Raw genomic sequence first — 24035 nt, 5'->3', positions numbered from 1 at the left:
ACTCCATGACTTACTAATGTAAATATATGGAAAAGTATAATTAGTAGGGCAGAAAGAATAGAAATTGCTTGGCCAGAGTGAAAGCATCAGAGCTGATGGACAAGGTATTGAGCAACAAACCTACTGAGAAACAACATACTGAAATCAAATAAACTTTTTTTATGAAGATGCAAAACCACAATTAGAGTACCTAAGCTTGATTCTTTTTTTATCCTCCAATATTAATAAACTGGACCTCATTCACTTCTACCCTTGCCTCAAGTCCATGCTGCTCCACACTGCTAGGGAGAACAGACTCATACCCTTCACACTGAAGGGTTGTGCTATAGACTTCTTCATACATTGCAAGGACCAAAATATCCACTACAGTTTAGTGGATAAAACAAGCTTCTAAGGGCACTCTAGAAGCTACAGATGAATACTATGGTTTTTTTTTAAATAATAGAAATATGTCCTTGGGATCTTTCTGGTGCCTGTGTATGGGTATAAAGTCTGGTTTCATAACAGAAGCCAAAGGCTTCTCTGTTCACAGTTCAGACCCGAGTAGGAAGTTGATGTGTGAGTTAATTTAGTAGTCTAGATCCTGACCTGATGATGTGTACCTCAAAAGCCATGAGGAGTAGTTCATCTTCACACTTGCTCCAGACACTCACATTCCTGACAGAGAGAGGCTGGTGCATAACTGTAATACTATCCTTGGTGACAGTCAGGTGACGGGGTTGTGTCTGGGATTGCTCAGGTCTTTATACGACTCTTATGGTCACCTTCTGGAGGTGAAAGCAGAGCACTTAAGCCAGGCATCCAACTAGACCATCAGGATGTAAAGGGGTACAGCAACTACATTAAGTCATTCCTGGTTTGTTTGGGGTGGAAGGTGTTAATCAAGAGCATTTCCTTCTTTGGGAAATGGGTACTTGTAATAGAAAGCTATTTTTAGTCACTCTGTGCTCCAGGAGTTGATACACAGAGCCTTGACCTGTCTGCTGATAACACATTACCTCATTTGCAGCTTCACTGCTGACGTGTGCTCCACCATGTCCTTGCCTGAACCTGGCAGGCACCGTGTGGTACAGTTGTCATGGCATTGTCTGAAGCATTCAGCTGCAGCGAGGAGGCTGCTGCCTTTCAAACCGATGCAGAAACCCTAAATAAATTCTCAGTAGCAACATATCTTAACAGGAACTCTTGAGGGGCAGGCTGACATCTGTGTTATACCAGGAAGATCTGGAATGGTACCATTTTACAGGAGTGCAGTAACGGCCTCACTGTGTAATGCCATTGCTCAGACCTTGAGCCAAAACACAACCAGTACAACTCTGCTGAAATCAGGGCAGCCTCCCTGACCCACAGCAGTGCAACACCTGCCCTCATCTCCGCTATTTCTTGCAAAATACCAGATATTTTTGGGCAAAGCTAACAGGGCATCCTCGGCAAGCATTCAGTCTCTGTAAAAAGCTTGTCACAAACAGTGAGTGGCTACCCAACAGACTGCCTTCCTCCTCTCTGCCAGGTTTCCACTGCTGCCAGCACAACGCCGTATCCATCTGGACAGGCAGACAAGTCACCCTCCCTTGGAGGCAGCCCCGCTGTCTTCCTGCGAGCTGGCGCGGGGCTGGCATGGCGGCGTGCCGAAGGAGCGGGAGCCTTCCGCCCGCCGGGAGCGCGCGCGTCACCTCTGGGGCACGCTCGACATCCCTTGGCCCGAGGCCCGTGGCCTGCAATCATGAGTCAATGCTCACACTGGGTTTGTCACCCAGCTGACAGTGTAGTGACCTTACTCCAGGACACAGATTTGGTTCCACGTGCCGCAGAAAAGATATCGTATAAACCATTTGATCATTCTGAATGGCGCGTTCACAGCACATCTTGTGAACTAACTAGACGGGTAAATTCATCCTCCTGTATTTTTGCCACGCCAAAGAACTTTTTCTCATCATGTCCATCACTGCTACCACTTGGTCGCACCACACTAGCTCTTAGAAGGAAAGAATAGCAACTGTCATCCACAGAAAGCTAAAGTTCACAATTTTGTTAGATTAGTTTTAAAAAAACCCAGAAAATTTGACTTCCGATCTCATTTCTTACCTCTATAAACTCTTTTTCACCTCTCACTTGCTCTGTTCACTTTCTGCAAGCTGAAAAATGTAACTGCTTTATTTCAAAACATGCTTTTGTAAGCTTTTTCTTCCATTGTCCAGAACCTCATTTTCTATATCTAGCCTTCTCCATTTCATATTCTCACTCATCCCTTCGTGCCCTCCTTTAGGATACTTCCTTTGATCTCACTGCTGTTTTTCCCAAAGAAGGCCAGACATCTGAATAATCTAAGCAAGGTCTGCATCTGTATCTGGATATATACAGCACTCTCCTTGCTCAATTCTTGGCAGCTGCATGCTCCAAAGCACCTACACATTTTCTGCCTGTGTGACTACCCTGCTTCCCTTCATATCCTTCAAACTTCTCTCTTCAGTTCCTGCGACCAAACTTTGCAACTATCTTCAACTCTTTCCAAAACAGTTCCCTTCCCAAAGTAAAAATTAGGAAGGGACTTGTTCTAGCACATTCCCAATTTTCTGTCCCTTTTAGTTCTGAAGCCCTCCAGCCTTTCATGTGTGTGTCACTTTGCTGTGGGTGAAATGTTCTCTGGGAAAACTTGTTGACTGGCACAAATTTCCTACCCTGCAGTTGCATGACTTAGCATGCACTAAAACAGCACAGAATTTTTCTAAACTGTACCACCTGTCTGCCCTACCCCTTCTCGAGTGTTGCTGTGAGCTTTATTTCTGACTTACCTTCCCCAAAACATTACTTATCAAGCTTCTCTCCATAAAAGACAAGAAAGCTGGAAATCCAAAGTACTGTCCTCTAGCCAGTCAAATTACAGTAAGCCCGTTGCTTCAAAAAGACCTGGTCAGTTTTACTTCTTATCTTCTCACCCCTCTCTGTGATCCCAAACAGGGAGTGTCTTCCTGTGAAGCAGAAGAGTTTCACTGCTGAAACTCTCAGTCACCCAAGAAAAGCAAACCCAGGGTAATGTTAATCTTCCTGAGGCTTGGTGCTCCTGAAACTACCTGCTTGGAAAGCACCATGGGTCCCAAATCAGCAATAGTTCCCACTCCAGCCAGAATAATTTAGCATTTGCATTTCAGCTCAGAAATACTAAATATTAGTACAGCATGTGTTTTTCATGCGCAGAACACAAGTACCAGTAACGGTACCACAATCCCTGGAAAAGACCTTACCTCCTACGTTTGCATTCAGTTCTAAAAAGCCTTGCAAGTAACTCAGGATAATGACAGGTAGGTACTGACTCTGGAGTTGGATTCAGCCTGTTTGGGTTATTGATCTACTCATTCTCATGTTATAACACTTCTACTTCTTCAGCAATGAGATTTTTGTATAACCTGCTCACTGCAGAATGATCTACTTAAATGGGATAGAGGTACAGCTTTATGGGATTCCAATAGAAGTGTTTATTCAGAGGAAATTTCAAGACAAACCAGGAGGTTTTGAGGAAGTCTCAGACTACATAGCATTAACACTGAAATAACTACCATAAAAGGCAAGAAAAAAATTCTTTTCCATAGTACCAAAGGGATTTAGAATAACCTATGCAAGGCTATAGAGAAGAAAGAAAACATATGGCTGAAAACACTCAGGAGTATTCTGGCTTACACGCAGCGTCATGCTCACTTATACAGTTATTCATACTTCTATATATAGCTCTGTGTATCCCCCAGATTGTCAGGGTGTTCTGGATAGCTTACGTAAATAAAAACCTGACCTGTAAAGATCACTCTTTTCAGTTCCTGCCCTTTCCTTACTCTGAACAAAAATGTAGTTAAGTACTTTAGAGGAAGACCGATTTTTGTGCCTGCAAATAAGGATACTTCATCTTTCTGTGCTGAGGGTTTGGAGCTCACATAAAGGGAAGGTGGATTTACATGTGGAAATATGAATCCTACTTCCTATAGCATTTGGCTTTTCCTTGTAACTAAGTGTATATACCTGCTTAGCAAGGGAGGTCCAGTATCAAGGTGAAATTGCTACTGCACTTCTTTTTTTTTCTTTTCTTTTCCAAAACACTAACCTCAGCTTCATAAGGCTGATTCTGGCAACTGTTCACATATTGTCAGGATGTTGTGGAGGTCAGCAGCAGACTAAGCAGGTTCCACAAACTACGTATGGGACTGCTAACTGAATGGCACAGGCTGATGTTATGGAGAGTGGGCTACCAAAACACCAGCAGTCCACAGCAGAGCTTGGGTATCCTGCAAGACAGCTGCGTTCACAAGGATCTGACCTGTGTATTCTGTGGTCATCAAACCTGCATACCTGACTTCTGGTCAAACAGGCCCTAAGGACCATCTCTCCAGCAGCATTCAGATGTTTGGAGAGTCAGACTGGTATTTCTGTAATTCCACAGAGTTTCTATTTATGTTTGTAAACCCCCAGGACGTGTCCATCTGCATGTCTATGTGCTTAAACACCACTGCACATTTTGGCCCATCCTTTGCTCATGTCTTCAGTCTCACACTCAGATTGTGCTGAGTGCCACGCCGCCGTCTCTTTGTAGGCTCAGCAGGAACAACCAGCCTTCCCTCCCTCCCTCCGTGTCCCCGAGCCCTGCGGGCACGCCCCCGGCAGCCTGGCTGTGCGTGGAGAGCTGCTTCCTCAGCAGCTGGCTCACGGCCAGCCGGGAGGCTGCCTCCAAAGCACGTGGATGCACATGCAGCTTTTTCCAGCACGGCAAAGCCATTCCTCTCCAAGTCTTGAGATCAAGGTCCTCAGAAGGTGCCAGCTTGTTTCTCCCGTAGGAGTTTGTCCATTCTGCCTACAGGAAAACTCTTACGTGCTTGAAAGTTTCACAGCCATTATTCCCAAGTTTAGACAACAATGAACGCACACGCAGTAGAGCAGCAGTGAAAGCCGTTCTCAGTGCTTCATCCACACACTGAGCTGATGTTAGTCACGCACAGCAGCCAGATCAAAATCCAGCCTGTTGCTTCATGATCTCTGATCACTGTGGGAATCATTCTGTTGCCTGCTTTGCAGCAGTCACCTCACCACTGTGTTCTCCTCCTGCATTTGCTGGTTTTCCCCATTACACAACCCACTTAGCTATTTTTCCTGAATTAAAGTTACTCCCATTCCTTGCATGTTTCTGTGATTACTCTATGATTATCTATGATGTAATTAAGAGCTCTGCCATTTGGCATTCTGTACGCTTTCTGGAGTAATGCAGCACTCTGCACGCCTACTTGGTGCCTTCTGGTTTCCAAGCAAGGCCATGGGAGGACAGATGTTCAGCTGAGCAGCAGAAGGGTTTCTCACTGAGACCTAACCTTCCTGACTTCATGGAAAACCTGTTTTTTCTTCCCGCAAATATCCAAAATATTTTGGAATAACAGAATTCTTCAGCTTAAGCGTATTTCCTCCTTTTTCACTATAATTAGGAATTGCCTGGAGTGACTCACCTTTCCCCATACACCCCCTCTTAACGACTTCCTCCTGGACTGTACTCTCCCAGCAATGCTGGCAGCCATCGGGGTGTGAGAGAAGAAAGGGACAACCACCCTGGGTATTTTCTTCAGACAGAATTGTTCCTGAAGTGTTCTTTCTTTGGTGTGTTCATTGTTGTTGTCCATAAAATAATGAAAGGAAAAACATGCCTATGTTAGCCTGTCAAGGGAAGGAAGCAGGGCAAGAGGCTTGTTTTTAATTAGTCGTTTTGTGAACATTTGTGCAAGGACAGAGTCTGCTGCCAAACAGCATCTCAATTAGCATGTCCCTGTGGGCAGACCTTGCTTGGATTGATCTGTGACTTACAAAGGTGACAGAGAGAAAATGCAGAAAGGATTAATTTGCTTTTTTATTACCCCCCTCTTTTTTGTTTCTAGGAGAGGAGACTGGTACAGTGGGTGGTGTCTAACTGGGAGCAGTGGCCCAGTTCAATAAACCTGGCTTGGCTCTTGTGGGATTGGAGTGAGACAGTGCAGAAGAGCAGGCTGGGACCATACCAGGCACAGAGCAAGAAGCTGTTTCTAGTGCTTTATTAGGGAAGAGAGGTGAAACATGAAGCAGTAAGGCAAGGATGAGGAAGGATTTGAGAAAGTAAAAGTACACTGAGCAAAGACACATGTACCCAGGTTTTGTCACTGGTTGGTAATTCTTTGCAAAGTATCGAGTTCTCCAAACTTGGAGAGGATTTTGGGGAGGGCTGGAATTGAAGGAAAAGAATACTTTTTTACTAAGAAAAAGTCAATGAAGAGTATTTTTCCCTACTAAAAACAAGGTGTGCATCCAGGCTTTAAAAAGTCATGATATTTCACCAGAGAGATATTCTAGAGGTTTTGGTGTTTTTGTCACACAGCAGAACGGTGTTTTGCATCACTGAAACTCCCTGAGGAGTGCAGTAGCATTTCTCAGCATGTTAATTGTCACATAGTGCAGCGGGTAGCTTTTGCTCAGGAGAGGGGGGTGGCAGTGAAGAGATTAAAATGATGATTCAATCAGGAGACTCTCAGAAATCTGCCTAGTGACAATTTTTTTTCTTAAAAGTCTCAGGCTCTGTGGCATAGTTACAAAGGAGGAGTCTTAATTAAAATTAGCAGGCAGTTGAAGCATTTGAATGGGCATCTTTCAATTCTTTTTCCCTTTCAGTTCACAGTAAACCCTCTTCTTTTTTGTCTTTTCTCACAACAGCTTAAGTTTCATTGAACAGTTTTGCTTGTCCATTTTCTTTCCATCACAAAAAAACCCAAAAATCCTTTAAATTGTAGTGTCTCTAGAGTGCCACACAAATAACTTGCATTTCTATGATTCCTTTCAACCAGGAACAATTTAGAGGCAGTTCTGCTTATCAGCCTGTGAGTTAGTCTGTATATCACTCACTATCCCGTTGTAGTTTGTGTAACAGGCACAGAAATTAACTTAGGGTCTGCATCATAATTAGCTTTTGCTGGGTGTCCATAACAGGAGTTACACATGGCTTATTTGCAAGTGTATCAGATCAGAACAGAAATGTTGTTCAACTCTGGCGCCAGCTGCTTCTGTTTCTGACACCTGTTGACAGTTAGGGATAAAATTTTATGCACTAGGACAGACAGGCAGAAACTCTAACTGTGGAGATCCTAAAGCTAACATGAGTCCTTGAGCTTTCATACACAGACACACACACCCACACTCACACACATATATATACACACTGTGCAAGATTTCAGTACTACTAGCAAAAGCTACATCATACTACATGAATTCAGATATAGGTGTTATAAATGATGATAATCAACAATTTAATTTGCACCTCCCATTTCACTACCCTTTCATCATGCAGGAAAGACAGGCAAAGGTCCATTGCATGCTTTCACCAGAGCAATGAAAACCCAAACGCATTTCAAATCCTTAAACCAAATTTTTCTGAAAAAGTAGATAGGAAAGAAAGCAGGTACTCTTGAGTAAGTATCAATATTTAAAGGACAGACGAATGCAATCTATTTTTGATTATCATCATCATATGGTTAAACAGAACACAAGGCCAGATAACTTGGCTTTTAAGTTTCTTATATTCCTAGATTCTGGAATAGCTTTCAGCTCAGCATCTTGCTGTGTATTTACTTTGCCAGGCAGAACAAGCCAGCTTGCTGTATTTCTTGCTAGGGTTTGGAATTAAAATGTAGATTCAAAGCAGATGGGGATGTTTCTGCAGCAGCTGAATAGAAATACACAGAAAATGAGAAAACTCGTCCCTCCCCTCCCCCTCCCAAACAAAGTCAGCTATCATCTCCTTCTGACAAAGGCCTATTCTTCTGCAGACCACATAAAATTATCTATCTGGTGAAGATCTGAATTTATGTACTATCAGGGCCCTTTGTGAAGTGCTGGCGAGCCCTTGGGCCAGTAGAGCCTCATTGCTGGCAAGGCCGCTCCTCGAGAGGAGTTCTGTTCAGGAACTCCTTCAACGCTTGTTTTACATACAAAGGGAAGGGAAAACAAAACAACCAGAACCAAAATCAGCGAAACAGAAAATGATTTCCTAGATGGCTGGTACCTCATCGACACTCAGTCTAACCTGTTCTGTATTGGAGCAGCACAACAGAGCCATCCTCCTGGATTAGAGGTTAGTAAGCACAGACAGCTGGTCTCCCCCTGCATCTCTCCCCTGCACTGACCTTGCACAGGGAATCCCTCCCTCCTTTATCCTTAGATAAACTCCTGTCGCCCCTGAAACCTGAATAACTGTGCCATCTCACAGTCACATTGCCTCTGCATCTGTCAGGCATCATTGTGAACCACCTTTGTTTTCAGCAGGGAGTTTCAAGTCATTACCTGCCTAAAATAGGATTCAATCATTGTGTTAGTGACTCTGAGAGTTTTCTTTACCAAGGCACAGGGAGATTTCTTGTATTGGGATTTTTCTTTTCTTGGCTATTAACTAAGCATTTTATCAGATGATGACTTTAAATAATCAAACAAGAACAAATCCAACAAACCCATCCCCCCCCCCTTCCTTTCTATAGAAAGTCAGTAAATCAATTCAGTTTCAGATCTGAATGCTAATCTCTGCCATTCTACCCTTGGTGGGGGTATTTTACTTCTACAACCTTTGGATTCCCTTCTTCACTGTTGCAGTTTCTTTTTCTTAGTCTTTTCAGTATAATTAGTCTCAGCTGTGATACCACATATTTTCTTCTTCCCCTGGGCAAAATATCCCCCCCAAACATTTTATGTCTGTTCTTTCCCTCCCTCTTTAAATAATAATTTACCTTTTAAGAAAACACAACTGCCTCTCTCTGTGATACTATCCTTATCTCCTCTCTGCACAGCAAGAACAAGAATTTCTACTTCTTGAGAAAACACCCATAAGCTCAAGGAGAGAAAAGGTCAACTGTGACAAGGATTATGCATTTCTGAAACTCCTTCTCCTGTCTACAAAGATTCCTATATTATGTCCGAACTACTGAACTCAGGTTTACCCTTGCAAAACCAAAAATCTTGCTATACCACTTGCATCACCTGCTACAAGGTGATGATACTATTCTTCATTATTCAAACAAAAGCTTGTTTTTCTGAATTGCTAAAATGCCGTTTAAAGCTAGGAAATAATCCCTTTCCTTCACCCCTAAAGACAGCCAAGAAAAATTTTAGCTCTGTTTTACAATTGGAAGAAATAAAAGAAAAAGGATTATGGAACTTTTTCTGTGAGACAAGAAGTATAAGCATGAGATTTTCCTAGATTTTCTTTCTTCCTCAGCAGCCCTCAAACACAACTAAAGTTGAAATGAAGACAATAAAAGCAACCAGCTGTGAGGACTGGAGAACTGAAGAAAGAAAGATTTCTGCCCATCCAACACTGATTCACTTTTCCTCTACAAAGCATTTTTAGTTCTGCTTTTAAGACAGACACTGAACATGGACCAAAGTCAGATGGGGCATTAATTTACATTCCTTCCTGGGTGTGGGGAATCCTTTCAGGAATATCCCCCTTATCTAAGACCTTGTGCTGTCATTTTAACTTTTCAGGGCTCTGCCTTAAATGCTTAGATGCTAAATATACATTCAGGATCAACATCATGTAGGGCAGGAAACTAATGCATCTACTTTGTGCATTTAAAATCACCAAAAATTTTAAGTGAAGAAGCACAGTTTCTCATTTTTCATCTGGGTGATTTGACTTTAACCTTTCTGTCATGAGTAGAGATAACAAGTGAGAGAACTGTGTAAATCTTCCCAGCAGATGATGTATTTGACAGCCTAACTTTGTCAAACACTCTCTAACTATAACATTGAAAGAGAAAGCTGATGATCTTTGCTCTTTTGAGGTGTCAGGTACTTAATATCATCTGTCTTCTTCATTCAGATACTATAAATCTATTTTTTCCCTTTTAAGAAAAGACAAGACTAGAGTGAGATGAGAAGATGAGAAATACAGAAACTAGAGTTAAAAATAAAGAGGTTTTTTGTTTTTGGGGTTTTTTTAAAGGCTTACAGAAGAACTTCCCTTCAAGCAAAAAATACAAAGAATGCAAATAAACATTGTCAAGCCATGAAACACTGTGTTACAACAGAAGAGCACTGTGGGAGTTATTGGGGCGTGACCAATATACAAAATACCACCATTACTTTTCCTGTAATCAACAGTAGCGCCTTTAAGTTACTAGAATCTGTAATGTTTCTGCATAAAAATCTGATATCTGGCCTAGTCAACAGCAGTTTTTCCATCCATTGCAGTGGATGCAAAAGTTTATGGTCCTCTTTTCCATGTACAGTCCGCAGACATGGAAGTATTAATAAAGTAACAAACAATTTTGCAGGTATGTAAGTTGTTATACCTAAAACTAAATTGAAATTATGATAAGGCCACAAATGAGAAAAAAAGTCAATAACAGATTGTTACTGCTGCTCCTCTTTTCAGTCAGCTTATTGAAAATCCAGTAAGTCTCAACTCAAGCAAGTACATTTAAAACTTAAAAGCTTAGCTGTTTGTGTTACAATGCCTATGAATAGCTCATCCCTGAGCTTCTGGTCGGAAAAAAACACCCTATATCCTGTCCTATGTGCTCAATGTTTTGCCATGCCACGCTGTACACAGTTCATGGCCTGTGGCCACTGTTTTTCAGTGTCTGGCCACCCTGAATCCTTCAGGGACTGTCACTCAGTTATGGCTCAGCATAACATGCACTAGTTACTGTTCGTGTCTTCGTATGTGAAGTGCAAATCTTCTCCTGAAAGATAGTGCTGGCAGTACTGGCCTTAATTAACCTGGTTGTGTGTATTAAAAACACATGTCTGTAGCTTTAACAGAAAGAAGCAACAATGATGCTCAAAGTGCTTACAAAATGTTTTTCCTGTGTTTTGTGCATTGTTATGTATTGGTTACTGCAGTTCCCTGTGAGTCTGTATCTGTGGTTGTGATCTGCATGAGCAAAACAAGTGGCAAAGGCCGCTGCCCTGCTCCAGCTGGAGCGGGAAGGAAGTGGTGTCACGTGCAAGCCCCAGCATCATTCAGCAACTCTCTGTGGGGAGTGAGAGGGCTCTGCAGAGACAGCCTCAAAGAAGTGGCTTCACAAATCCCACAGGTGGGACCTCAGTGTGTGTTGGTGCCAGGCTAGACGGGAGGAGAGTACTCCAGGGCAAGCTGGCAGAACGGGGAAGGCCTATGGAGCTGCTCTGCACTGGGAGGGGTCAGAAGGTTGCATGGGCCAGCTCCTATAAAGACTGATTTGAAAAGTTATTGCAGTTACTTGGAAATGAATGTCACAGTTGCAAACCACAAGCTGAAACCTTCAAATAAGTCAGTGCAAATTCTGCAGTAGGCTCCTAGCAAGCCAGATTCGGGGGAAGCCTCTGTAATTAACACCCAAGGAAGACCCAAGGAAGGTCACTGCCTGCTGATTCCAGGGTTCACAGGCCAACCCCCACAGGTGCTGCAGGGGCATCCCAACAATGGAAACTTGAAGACTTTTGGTTGGCAGTCCTTGGTAATTTCATCTCTAAAGACTACTGCCAGTGTTTTTAGTCATCAAAACTTTTAGCCACAGTCTCCAGCTGCTGCAATGGCTTCCTCCAGCTTCAGCTTCCTGCAGTTCTGTGGAGCACATTCCCTCATCCCCATCCACTTCCTCTTGTTAACCTTGTAATGGAAAATCTCTCTCAAAATCTCTCTCTCTCTCTCTTCCTTGTTGCTATCTGAAGTACACCAATCTTTCCTCCAACACAAATACAATCTGACACAACAAACAGAGGGAGAGTTATTACTGCTGGCCGCATATTTAATCTTTCATAGCAATTTCCTTTGGAATCCTGATTGAGTTTTTCAGTATTCGGTAGACACAGACTGTTTCCAATGTGTCTCTTGTAAAGGGGACTGAAAATCCTTGAGCTTTTTATTTCCCCCCTTTAATTTAAAGTAACAGCAGTGTCTACCAGCATCTAGTTATTTCCATGATAGCCTGTTTGACCAAGTCAGGATTTAAAACCGAACTTCAAAGAAGCATCTTCTATATCATGAAGAAGCATCTTCTATATCATGGAGGTTTGATTCATTTACAAGGCTGTGCACATTTTTACAAAGCAGTTCCTCAGCCATGAGCCCACAATACCAGACTGGTTTTAGATAATCTCAGGATCTTTTCTCTAATTCATTGGCAGCAGCACCACTAGAGTTAAAATGTTTTGGTGTTCTGTTTTAGCTCTAACATATTTTTGCTGATTTCCGATTATCTTGCTTTACAATAGCCTCCTTCAGGCAATAGAGTCCAGAGCAAAATTTAATCTTCAGAGAGCATAACAAAAGGGATCAGCCTTAGTTACCCAAAGATCATTAAGTAGTACCAGCTGTTTTCAAGACATTGAATTTTTTCAATGAAGACAGAAAAACTGAAGCACAGACTAAGATTTTTGTGCTGCCTGGTTATACTGCAGTGTATGAGAAAACATCTAACAACTCTGAAGGTATCTCTGCCTCCACAGCTCCAAGGGCTGGGGCAGGGAGCTCAGGCAGGGGCAGTTTGGGAGCTGCTGGGATCCCCAGCAATTTCCGGGATGGGACTGGGGCTCTGCTGGGTGATGCTGACACATGCCCTGTATACACTGCATGCTCAGCTGGCTTGAAGAGAGGAGCATGGTTTTCTTGGGATCTGTAAGTCAGGGACTTTAAAAATGCTAGAGGGAAAAGGTAGGAAATAGGATGGGCTTGGAGCTGTCAGCACCCTGAACGTAGAGTCCAAACAGCTTCATAACATAATTTCTCTCTGTCATGCTGCACATTTGATGCACAGCAGGTATGGGGACATGTTCTGTCTCTAGCATTCACTAGATTTGCTAGTCCTCCACAGGCTTTTTTAAAGGTTAACTGCAGGTACTCTAGGATATTTTTTCCCCCATTTTGTTTTCTAATTTTAGGTGCAACTAACTTTTCAGAACATTTGCTTAATCACCAATACCTATGAAAGACTTTTAAGACAATTTTGGATTGGGAAACTGAGGCACACATCTCATTTATTAAACACTGTTTCTGCAGAAAGCTGTTGTGAGCTAGATGAGGCTGTTAGGAAGGTTTGTTTGCTGGGGAGTGTAATAAGCAGATAAATTTTGCCATTCATCTTGTCTCCCACCCTTCCCACAGTAAAATTATTAGCTCATTTTCTCATAATCAACTTGGCTGACCCTCAAAGGCTAACAACCAAAGATAAAGTACCCTTATATGCATTTGACAGTGGCATTCATATTAGCTTAACTGACTGCATTAGACATTGAGTATCCTGATAGATGTCTCCTCTCTTCTCCCAACTCTCCATGCCTTTTTTTCCTAAGAAAAAGCAGTCCCCAGGGGCTGTATAGAAGTAACACTATCAGTCACAGTCTGCGCTGTATTTTTTCTGAGTAAAACTATTTGCATAAATTAGATCTTAATCCTTGCCTATCATCCTTGCTTTGCCCTCAAAACTGTTCTCTTCCTGCTGTGTTTTGGAGGCTCATGGGTGACAGGGGGACCATAGGTTTGTGTTGGCAAGAAAAGCAGGGACTGTGCTGTGCAATCCACTTGGCACATGAGAACACGCACACTCTTACGGGAACTCAAGCACACAATGCAGGGTGTTCTCTCCTACACCTGCATTCCTGAGCTCAAGACCACCACAGCTCTGAGGCTGCTGGCTGAAGGACTAGCCTGGCAAACACTCTGCACAACCTTGCCAGGTAGGAGCAGTTCTGCAGGGCTTGTGGGATCAAGTCTTCATTGCTGGAGGTGTGGACTTAAAGAATGAAAAGTCACCTGACCTTTTTGAGGAGAGTTCCCCTGCTTAGGTCCTCTTAGGGAGACTAAAGAGAGGCATTTTAAAAGCTTCCATTAACTTTCATCGTCTGTGGGAAATACGTTTACTTAAGCTGAAAAAAGTCTCAGCTATGATTTATGAGTTTCATTCAAAGTAGTCTCATATCTTAGATTTGTCTGTAGTTCCCAGCTTTCTAAATCCAGTTGAGTGTGTACTTTACAATGGTGAGCCTTTCATCCACACTGCTTCTTTGTGCACTAAGAGCATGGCTGTGTTGGGGACAGACAATAATCAATTAGTGAAATGGTATCTTGTGACTGAGAATATGAAGTGGGCTTTGCAGAGGCTGACAACAGCTCTTTTAACTCACCCGTTTCTCTATGTCTCTTAAATATCCCAAAATATCAAAGGTCTTTCATTAGAGCTTCAGACTCTCTCAAATCCATGCAGGCCACTGATACCTCAGAAGACCATGAACTGATGTGAGCTGGCAGCAAGTGGCGAGTTGCCAGAACGGAGAACAGCCGACTGTTTTCAAAGCTTTGAAAATATTTGAAAAGGAAGGACAGAGAGAGAAGTGTTGCACTTCCCTTCAGGACTGCTCAAATGCTGCTCTTCCAAGTGTCAGCTGTGGGAGTCTAAAAGTCTTAGTGAGAGTTAAATCACAATCTGCCAGTTCCCCTGGCTCCTTTTAGCTTGGCAGCAGTGAATTTGCTGCGTCTTCATGTTGCATCCCGCAACAAAGGGGAAAATTTAAACAGGAGAAACAATGTTCCTTTGAATTACTGGAAATTAAAGAAAAGCAGGAATGCCAGCTCGTTCTCGGGTCCCAACTGTTTCTCAGCACAGCAATTCCAAGTCTTTTAATTTAGTTAAAGGGGAAAACTTTCATGCTAGAGCTGTGTTTTTAAGCAATCATCCCATTCACAAAATCTAGACTGGTTTCCAGTTTCCCTGGAATACCTAAGTGATATTCTACACAAAGGAAAAAGCTTGTGTCCTTGTACTAATCTTTTTTCTCTAGTAGTTTTCATAAATGCTTCTTTTCACAAAATACATAGAACTCCCCATATACTGACCATTTATGCTTAAATACTAAGCAGTTTTAAATGGCTATACATAAAACCCACATCCTTTGTAAGTGGGGATAGAACAAGATAAGAAGTAACTGAGAAATGGCCTCAGTTGCATGGAAGCACAAACTGGAGCCTATCACTTTATCCTCAGAACAAGATTAGAAGCACAAACTGGAGCCTATCACTTTATCCTCAGAACAAGATTAACAGCGGCCTTCTAAAGAAAAACCTAAAACTCTCTTGGAAAGGGATATAAAACTAAAATTAGAAAGGGAAGAAAAATACTGTAGCTGAGATGGTAACTACAGAAAATATGTTTTTCAAGTCAGGCTTAAGAAGCTAGACTGCAACTCCTCAACACATGCTGCCATGATGTGTAGTTGGGGTCTTTTGACTGACAATTTGTTTGGGTCCTGAGCCTTTTCATCCAAGAAGATCAATAACCAAGTTCTTCCCAAGCTTATATACTGAGTATTCAAAATGAAAACAGAGTACCACATCTTCATTTCAAACCTATCAGCAACAGTAACCATGCCAAGCTCTCTTGTGTGCTTGGAACTGTGGTACAGCAGCACCAGCTCACGTTTTGTTTTTCTCCCAGAGTTTTGCTTTTATCAGGATTAGACCTCAATGGTTCTTAGGTTGTCAGCTGGCTCTGGTCATCAAAACCATCTTGTCTTCCATCTCTGGTACATCTGGAGAGGTAACTAGAACTGTTTTCTCAGATCTGGATTTCAGCCCAAAAATCCATGCCATTGTTCTGTGTAGATTGCAATAACCCACATGAAAACTACTCCTGAAGACCACACACAAATGCAGAAAAGCTGAATGGCAACCATAGCTCCAGGGAGCATCTTCTCTAAAAATGCATTAGATTCTAATCTTCTGTGGTGCCTCAGCAACAGTGGAAGTCAGAAAAGATGTTTGTAAGAGTAGCTCAAAGACTTGAGCACACTGGAAGGTTTTAAGGAAACCTTTTCCATAAAGCCTTGCTAGGAGTAACAAGCCTATTCTGCTGATTTCAGTGTGATTTATACAGTGAGGGAATAAAACTGCTTAGTTACTGAGGTGAAAGTTAAGGTAATTCATACAGGTTTTTGGAAGATTATATAGATACCTGTTATAGCTGCTCATATGTCAAGCATATAAATTTGGAGAAAATCTAGCAGAGTGTAACATGTGCATAATGTCTCCAGAGAACAGACTGCGGATTTGCTACGTGACCTCCATGCATTTGGTCAGGGAACAAATGGTATAGATATAGATCCACGCAGGGAGGAGATTGGATGTCATGAACTGGGTTGTTTATTCTGTCTAAGGGGGAGCATTAATGATAGTCTTCAGTTACATGGGGAGAAAGAAGCCATAGCACAGAAGGAAAAAAAACCTGCTCTGCATGTCTGTGGCAGATGGGATGAGCTGATCTAAGGTTATGTTTTAAGTGGTAGAAGCTTTCTAATAAGTTAGATTAAATACTGCATGTGACTGTGTGTTATTATGAAACCCTCATGATCAGAGACTTTTGAAAACAGGTTGGAGTGGACTGGTACAGGTCTGGCTGGTGTTGTCCTGAAGCCAAGGAACAGCGCACTGACAAACCTATTTTTCCTATGTGTTTATGAGCAATTGGTCTGGTTTGTAAGTCGCGAAAGGCACAAATTGGAAGGAATAAAACTAAATCACAGGTGGGAATGAAAACACATTTTGAAATTAAATCATGCCATAATTAAAACAGTGTAAGATGTTTCCAAAACAAGTACCCTTGTTTTGGCTCACCTCCTCCAGCTCCACTGTGTGGAAGTGAAGCCCCCGCAGGACATGCAGGGGCAGGCAGCATCTCCCACAGGGACACAGGCATCTCATGGCTCACTGGCCCTGGCAGGGATCCCCAGAACCTGCCCCTTGGCTATATCAGCACACACACAGCACACTGTGTGGGAGTGTGGGAGCTGCCTCTTTGGCTGCCTCTCATTTCTCAAAACACAGCAGCCAAAAGTTGAATTCACTACAATATCCCAACCTAGGTGTGGCAGAGCCATGAGAAAAACAGAGGAAGAATGTGTAGAGGGGTGTAAAGGCTACAGTAGTGAGGCCAGTGAAAGGGCTGAAAGCTCTGCTTTACCATCTGGACATGCAGTCAGAGTACACCATAGAGCGATCAACGTTCTCTTTGCATTCTTCCCACTCTCCTCTCAGTATGACCTTCAACTTTTAAAAAGATATTTAAGAAAACTGCATTTTGTAAAAAATTCTGTTTTCAACAGAACAGTGAGACCAACAGGGTTTCCTACTTGAAGTTCAAAGGATAATGGAAGCCAGAGCTGTGTAAATAGGTTTTCTGAGGACATTGCAGCCCACAAGGTTTTATTATCTTCTATCAATTCTTCCGCTCATACGTCTATTTTCTGATGTTACTGACAAAACACAATGAAACCTTGAAATTTTTAGCTTGCCAGTGTTTCTTTTTTCCATCCAGTGGTTTTTCACTCTGCCAAAAGCTGTGATGAAATCACTATGGATAACTGACTTTTGACTGGTGCTAGGAAGTCATCAGCCCAAGAAATCCGTGCTATATCCAGGTCTGAAGCCAAATGGACAAAGATCACAGAAAGTGGAAGATAATGATGACAGTGACCTCTTGGTAACCCTCCCTAAACAGCAGGTTGATAACATCAAGTGTGCCTTGAGGAACGGTTCAGCCACCAACGCTTGCTTATCCTGGCGTGCTCACAAGAGGCTGCACTGCAGAGCTTGGCCAGAACAGCAAGAGAAGTCAGCTGTTGCTCTCAGGGAGTTGATTTTAATCAGCAGCCTATATCACCACTGCCATTTGACACACGGAGTAGGCTGAAGTACTGAGAGGAAAATCATCCCTCAGATAACCACCTTTCTCCAGACATCAAAAGCGGGTCAAAGCACAGGTTGTGCACCTGATTAACACTGCTCAACACACCTAGCCTAGCATAATGGACTGAGATGAAGAAAAAGAGACTGTTCTGTTTTCCAACCCAAACATCTTTGCCAGCATTTAATTCACAGGCACTGTGGAATTACTGAATTATGTCCTGTGTGGGTCACAATTTGAAATAATTTTGCTGGCCCAGACTTCACAGAGCATTTCCTCATTATGCAAAAGCATCTCACTCTACACATAGTTATTTGAGCACCCCTGAGATTTAAGGCTATAACTCTGCCAGATACAAAGATTCTCAAAAAAACAGCATAGATGAAAGGGTGCTTTAGTTCAGCTTTCCTGAATTTGTTAAAGACATCTAACAGTCAGGGTGGTGCTCAAGAAATTGAGCAATAGTGGTCTTAGAGTATGTTGGCATCCCAGCATCCACAATTGTACCAAAGAAACTAACCTGGGGAGCACTGCAGCTCTGTGGAATGGCCTGTCCATACAAACCACCTGGATCCACCATACTCCAAACCTAAACCATGGAAAAGAACTCATAACTGGCAAGAACTGACAGAGATGCCAACCTCACCTTGAATGACTTGGTTATTGCAATGGAAGGATCCTTTTGTTTCTTAAATTCAACCTGGTTCTAAAGTTTGACCTTTAGGGAAACATTTCTTATCTCATCATGCCATGGTGGCATTTAAAACAGCTACTTTAGGAGCTGTGGTGTTTTGCTAGAAGTGCTACATAGTACAATTAGGTACAAAGTTTGTATGGAACACGAATCACAAAAAAATGGGAACTGGAGAGCTGTGTGATGCAACATTATAATTTCTGTTTACTCATATGTTATAATCCTGAATTCATTTCCTTTGCATAATTGGTTTTTTCCACCCATATTGTAGAGGCATTTAATTTTTACTTCCCTTAATTTTATGCAATTGTTAGAATAGTACAATTTTTCACATCTGGGTAGAAATTACACAGTATCCAGTCTTGTTGATGGTTATATAACGAAGCAAGTGGAAATCACCATTTAGCTTTACTGTCATGCCCTCTGTATTAAGGTGAAAAATCAAACTGATACAAGTGCTTTTGAAATTAGATCATTGTATCACTGAAATGCAGGAACTGGTGTCACTAAACTGAGGGGGGTTTAGCACTAGTTGATTTTAAAAATGCATGAATTTTGAAGTGTCTGGCTTGGAGAAGATTGAATGAATTATTAATCCTCATATGTCACTGTGGGATCTCAGCACCTCAGGACTGAGGTGCCGAGCCACCGAGACCACCCTTGGGGGGCTCGGGAGTCCTGGAATGTTGCCAGAAGTGTCTGGTGGCTGGACTTTGATCCTACACGGGAGACGACACCTGTATGAGGATAGGAGGACTTCACCGGGGTGAATGGTGAAGGGATTAGTTAATTAGAGGGTGAGACACAGGGTTTAGGATTTATGTACAGGGGGGTTTAGAGAAGTAAGATGGAGGAATTGGGGCGTGTCCTGTCCTTCTTCTTCTTCTTCTTCTCCTCCATCTTCTATGGTGATGGTGGCACTTTAGGATTGGTCATTACTAAAAGTGCACCGGGCAATAAGAATAAATGATATTGGGGAAAAATTATAAATATTGTACACGTAACCATGGGTATAAAGATAGGTGACTGTCCAGAGGGCAGGACAGTGTGCTCATGGCTGGCTGCTGAGCAGACCTCTGTCGGGCCGAAAGAAAATCTTTTAGATAAACAATTAATAAACATAAAGACCGAAAGAAGAACTGGAGCCTCTTCTCGTCCTTTGATACGCGGGCTGCCCCAAGGCCACTCCGGGCCTTTCCAGGCCCTTCAAACAGCCGAAAACCGGACATGTCACAAATCCCATGCTCTTCATTCCTGTATGTCTGCTTATATATATATTCACTAGTCACCATTTTCCCTGTAAATTAAGGATAAATTAGCTATAAATTAGGTAACAAGTTTTATCCATCCCACATTTTCTTTTGTTTGACACAGATTATCATAGATCTAAATGCCAGAGAAGACAATTATATTCATGTAATATGACCTTCTGCAGAATACACTGACAGTGTCATTGAGGAGTTTGTAGATTAACCCCTTAACTGCTTTTTAAAGCCACAATAAGAAAGCAATATGCATATTTCAGGAAAAAATATAGCTTTAACTATAACTTTCAAAAACTTCAAGGGAAGGTAAGGCGTGGCATCCTTACTCAAGTTTTTTCCAAAGCATTGCTAATGCCTTAAATAAATAAACTATTCAGATGAAGAGATAGTTGAATGTAGTGCAAAAGCCATAGAGCTCAGATAACAATAGGTTGTCCTTATCCTTCTGGGGCCTCCTTTACATCTGCCTTTAAGCTCCAATGTGTTTTCCTCAGCCATCACATATGCAGTGGGGCAGCACAGCAGTGCTGCTGGTAAGGAGCAGAGCAAATCCTTAGGGGATGTTGAGGTGTTTTGAACCTCAATTCACCTTGGGTATGAATGCAATCTCTCTCGAATCTGTCTCTCCTCTAAGTTTCCATATGGAAGCTCATGTTGTTTCTCTGTGTATAAACTACAGTACCTTAAGTGCAAAACATACAAGAAATCCTTAAACTAGACCACAAGTGTTCAACTTTTTATCCCAGCAATAATGGAAATGTCTCACTAATAAGGAGCTTTGATGTGTTACATCATGCCTTTGCCATCTGAGTTCACTGCACAGCTTTTCTCCTCTAGGGACACTGCCAGTTGCTTACAGGTGTTAACCAAGGGCACAGCTGCAGCAACTGGTCTTTAGCTAGGCCAGGGAATCACATCCCATAATACCAAATCCTGGTGTTAACCATCATTGTAACTGCTTACACATCTTGTTCCAATGTTAAAGAAGAGAAAGCTTTGTCATAGGGTTAATCAGAAACAATTTTGCACATACACAAGTCCAGAAGATTTCAGGTTTTAGAACAGAAATTGAACTTTCTGACAATGTCACGCATGAGTGCCCTTACCTAAGTAATAACCACTTGTGCCTCTTCTCACATTTCCATTTGTTAGTGAAATAAGAAAGAACCCAAACCTCTAACTTCAAGAGCTTTTTCACATGTTGGAAGTTCAGTATTTAGAAGTCTTTGCCAGATGCATAAATTTCAGAGGAGAGATGCAACTGCACAACAGCACATAAGGATATGCGGTCACAAGTGAAGCCAGCCACCGTACATACAACAGGAGCAGGAGAGTGTAAGCAGAAAGTACAACTTACCAAACTGGAGTTTGGCAAGGCATATGGGCTAATTCACCTCCTGTCGAGAAAGTGCTAGAGGGGTTTCTTGTCTGGGAGCAATTTAGACCTCTGTGTCATCTGGCAGTGGCAGAAGGGTGCCAGCAGGATGGAGGCTGTGGCAACACTCCAGGAACAGCCCTGTGAGCCATCAACAAGCTTCTGGGTATCTGACTTCTGCTTTCCTGAGTCTTATACTGATAATCAGTTGGGCACAAGTCAGCTGAGGCTTTGATCTGAGGATGTATATTTCTGCTGGGGAAAAAAAAAACTCTGGGGAGATAAATGTCTATCTCAGCTAACCCTAGAAGGGGAAAAAACCCCATCTGCTATCCTACCTTTTGGTCCTTTTGGGTCTGTGAGTGCTCTATCACAGCTATTCCCCCACCTACTTTTTCTCCTGGGAATCTTGCCCAATTTTGCAGAAGACTTACTCCCCTGCAGTGGGTGTATTTATTCATTCATTCATCTGAGCTGCTTTGCATTCACAAACTCCCCAGATACAGGTGCTATGGAAAATAAGCTATGAACCTCAAGAACTGGCAAAAACTAAAGAAAGATTTTCTGTGAAAGAAAATGACACAACTTCTGTTGCTGCAGAAATGTCTGTTCTGCTTGTAACAACACCTTCCACAGTACACTGATAAGAGGCGGCAGGAATATACCAAATTTGTCCATAAAACAAACAACAAAAAAATCACAGGCTCTCATTCAGTGCCTAGTTTCCAGTTTGTGCCCTGTGTGTGGCAAGAAATAAATGTACTTACATCGATTGCATCTGAAAAAGTCAAACAGTGCTGATCTGAATTCTCACTTGAATGCATATTGGTGGGATGAGATGCTGATCCATTTGCACAGTAATGTGCTATATTTAAGTCATGCATCGTGGCATCTTCAAAGAGGCCAGTCATAATTATGATGGATTAGACTGCAGAGTCAGTCCTAGATGCAGTAATTGTTTCACAGATGCTGATGATGTGACTTGAATTTTTAATGAATTATAGGTGAAGAAAAATATGTGGAGTTTCTAAATGATCTGGATAAAATACAGCTATGGGAAAGACTAAAAAGACTAACTGCTGCACTTGGGGGAAGGTAGATTTACTTTGAGAGGTAGAGAGTTCATCCCACAATGACTGTAAGGACAACCACAAAGACTTTTTAAGATGTAAGCAAGTAGAAATACTATTCATAGTGTCCCAGTTAAAACCAGTAATAAAGATATTGTGGCCATTTATTTTTTGACAGTTCTACATTACAAATTATGTTACTTTACATTTGCTGTGATTTGTAGTTGCTTGAGAAGGTTTTTACTCAGGTGTGACTTGAGGATAGTGAATAACTTGCGTGTAGACAGTGAGGGAAAGAAGTATAATGCAAAGTTACCCCCATCCTAGATGCATTTCAAAGAATGCAAATCTGGCATTTTTAATGCATGAATTAACTTTGTATTTTGAAGAACCAAATGATTTCCATGTTTTTTGCAATGTCTAACACCAGTCCCACTGCAAGTGGTCAGAATTTGGGGGAACATACCATGAGATCTTTGAGAATGATGAACAATAATTCATCTCACAAGATAACCTTGTGGGTTTTGAGAACAGCATGATCCTAAGGCTCTTTTCTGACCACAGATGTGGTCAGAGGGCTCCTTTGAGGGGTTTGCAAGCTAAGTTTAAAGAAATCAGGGAGCTCCCACTTCTAAAGAAAATGGTGGGTTTATCTGATAGATAGTAAAGAGTTGAGAAGAAAGATTGCCTGGGAATTCCCAGAAGGAATTTGGTTGCAACCCACAAGGTACATCAGAAAAAAAGCCCCAAGGCAGATTTTGAGGGCCAGCCAAAGTTCCTCGCAGCTTTGTATCACAGACTAAAACTTTTTTTTAAAGAAATAAATCTTTCAGAAGCAGCTTGACAGCACGGTGTTAATCACTATGGTGCCCTTTATTTCATTTCGTACTTGCAAAATGCAGCAGCCTATTCACTCATGTCTGTGGTACACCTGCAGTTTTTAGGAATGAAAGGTGTGAAGGCAAAGTATGGCTTCCAAATTAGTCTGGCATTTTATTTTTGAGACACTCTGGGAGGATTGTTCTGCCGCCTGGCCTAGAATGACACATCAGAGGAATCCTTTTCACACAGCTTTCTGCTAAGCACGGAACATCATCTCCCTGGGAAAGCTGCAAAGGCTCATGTCTTGTGGTACTATAAAGCTAGGGTGGGAAATACCTCTAGAAGGGAATAAGCCTACACTACCATGTTAAAAAAACCCAGGCAAGACAGACAAACATATTTCTCCATCTTCCTGCTCTTAGCTTTCCATGCAAAAATTCTTTTTTAAAGTATCATCACTCGCAGCAAGAACTTCTCCACTTCTGTTATAGAAAAAAACCCCATAAATTGAGTAAAGGAAGAAAAAAAAAAAACTTCAGGAGGTCAAAAGTAAAGCTAAAAAGTTTGGCAATCAGAGGAAATGAATACAAGTTATCATATAGGTGCTTGCTGGTGAAAGTGTGCATTTGAATTGTACTGCTACTGAAATCAGAGCTGCAAGCAGAGAGAATTCTGCTGGATGCAATGTATTTAATGAATTAATATAACTTCTAAAAGCATTTTAGAATCACATTACTAAACTGAGTAAGGCAATACTGCACTGAAAACTATACAAATTACATTTAAATAACATTTAAAATTAAATTTTAATAACATAAAAATATTAATGTAGGATAAATACATAACCAGAGCAACCATGATGGGAGAATTTTTTCAGTATAATAGTTCTTCCGACATAGTGGCAATACCAGCCACATGTCATGCTTCTCCTGACTCTGCAGGCCAAGCAGAGCTGACCTGGTAATGGAGAATCCTTCAGATTCTCCTTTATGCAAACCAAAACTAAAAGCTTCAGAACAGACAGACATATATCCAAATTTTCTCTGTGCAACTTCAAATCTGTAAGACCCACTGTCAGTCTGCCTTCTGTCATTTGTGACTGGTTGAGAACCA

At 41.9% G+C, this 24035-nt stretch overlaps 1 protein-coding gene across 2 annotated transcripts in view; it reads left to right on the top strand.

Annotated features, from left to right (window-relative positions):
• TET2 (tet methylcytosine dioxygenase 2) overlaps positions 1–24035 on the top strand; it is a 71823-nt gene that overhangs the window by 22756 nt on the left and 25032 nt on the right. The gene's annotated exons all lie outside the window — the stretch shown is intronic.

The sequence above is a fragment of the Zonotrichia albicollis genome, chromosome 5 (genome assembly GCF_047830755.1).
Source record: "Zonotrichia albicollis isolate bZonAlb1 chromosome 5, bZonAlb1.hap1, whole genome shotgun sequence".
NCBI classification, from domain to species: Eukaryota; Metazoa; Chordata; class Aves; order Passeriformes; family Passerellidae; genus Zonotrichia; species Zonotrichia albicollis.
This window is presented reverse-complemented; position numbering and strand designations above follow the sequence as displayed.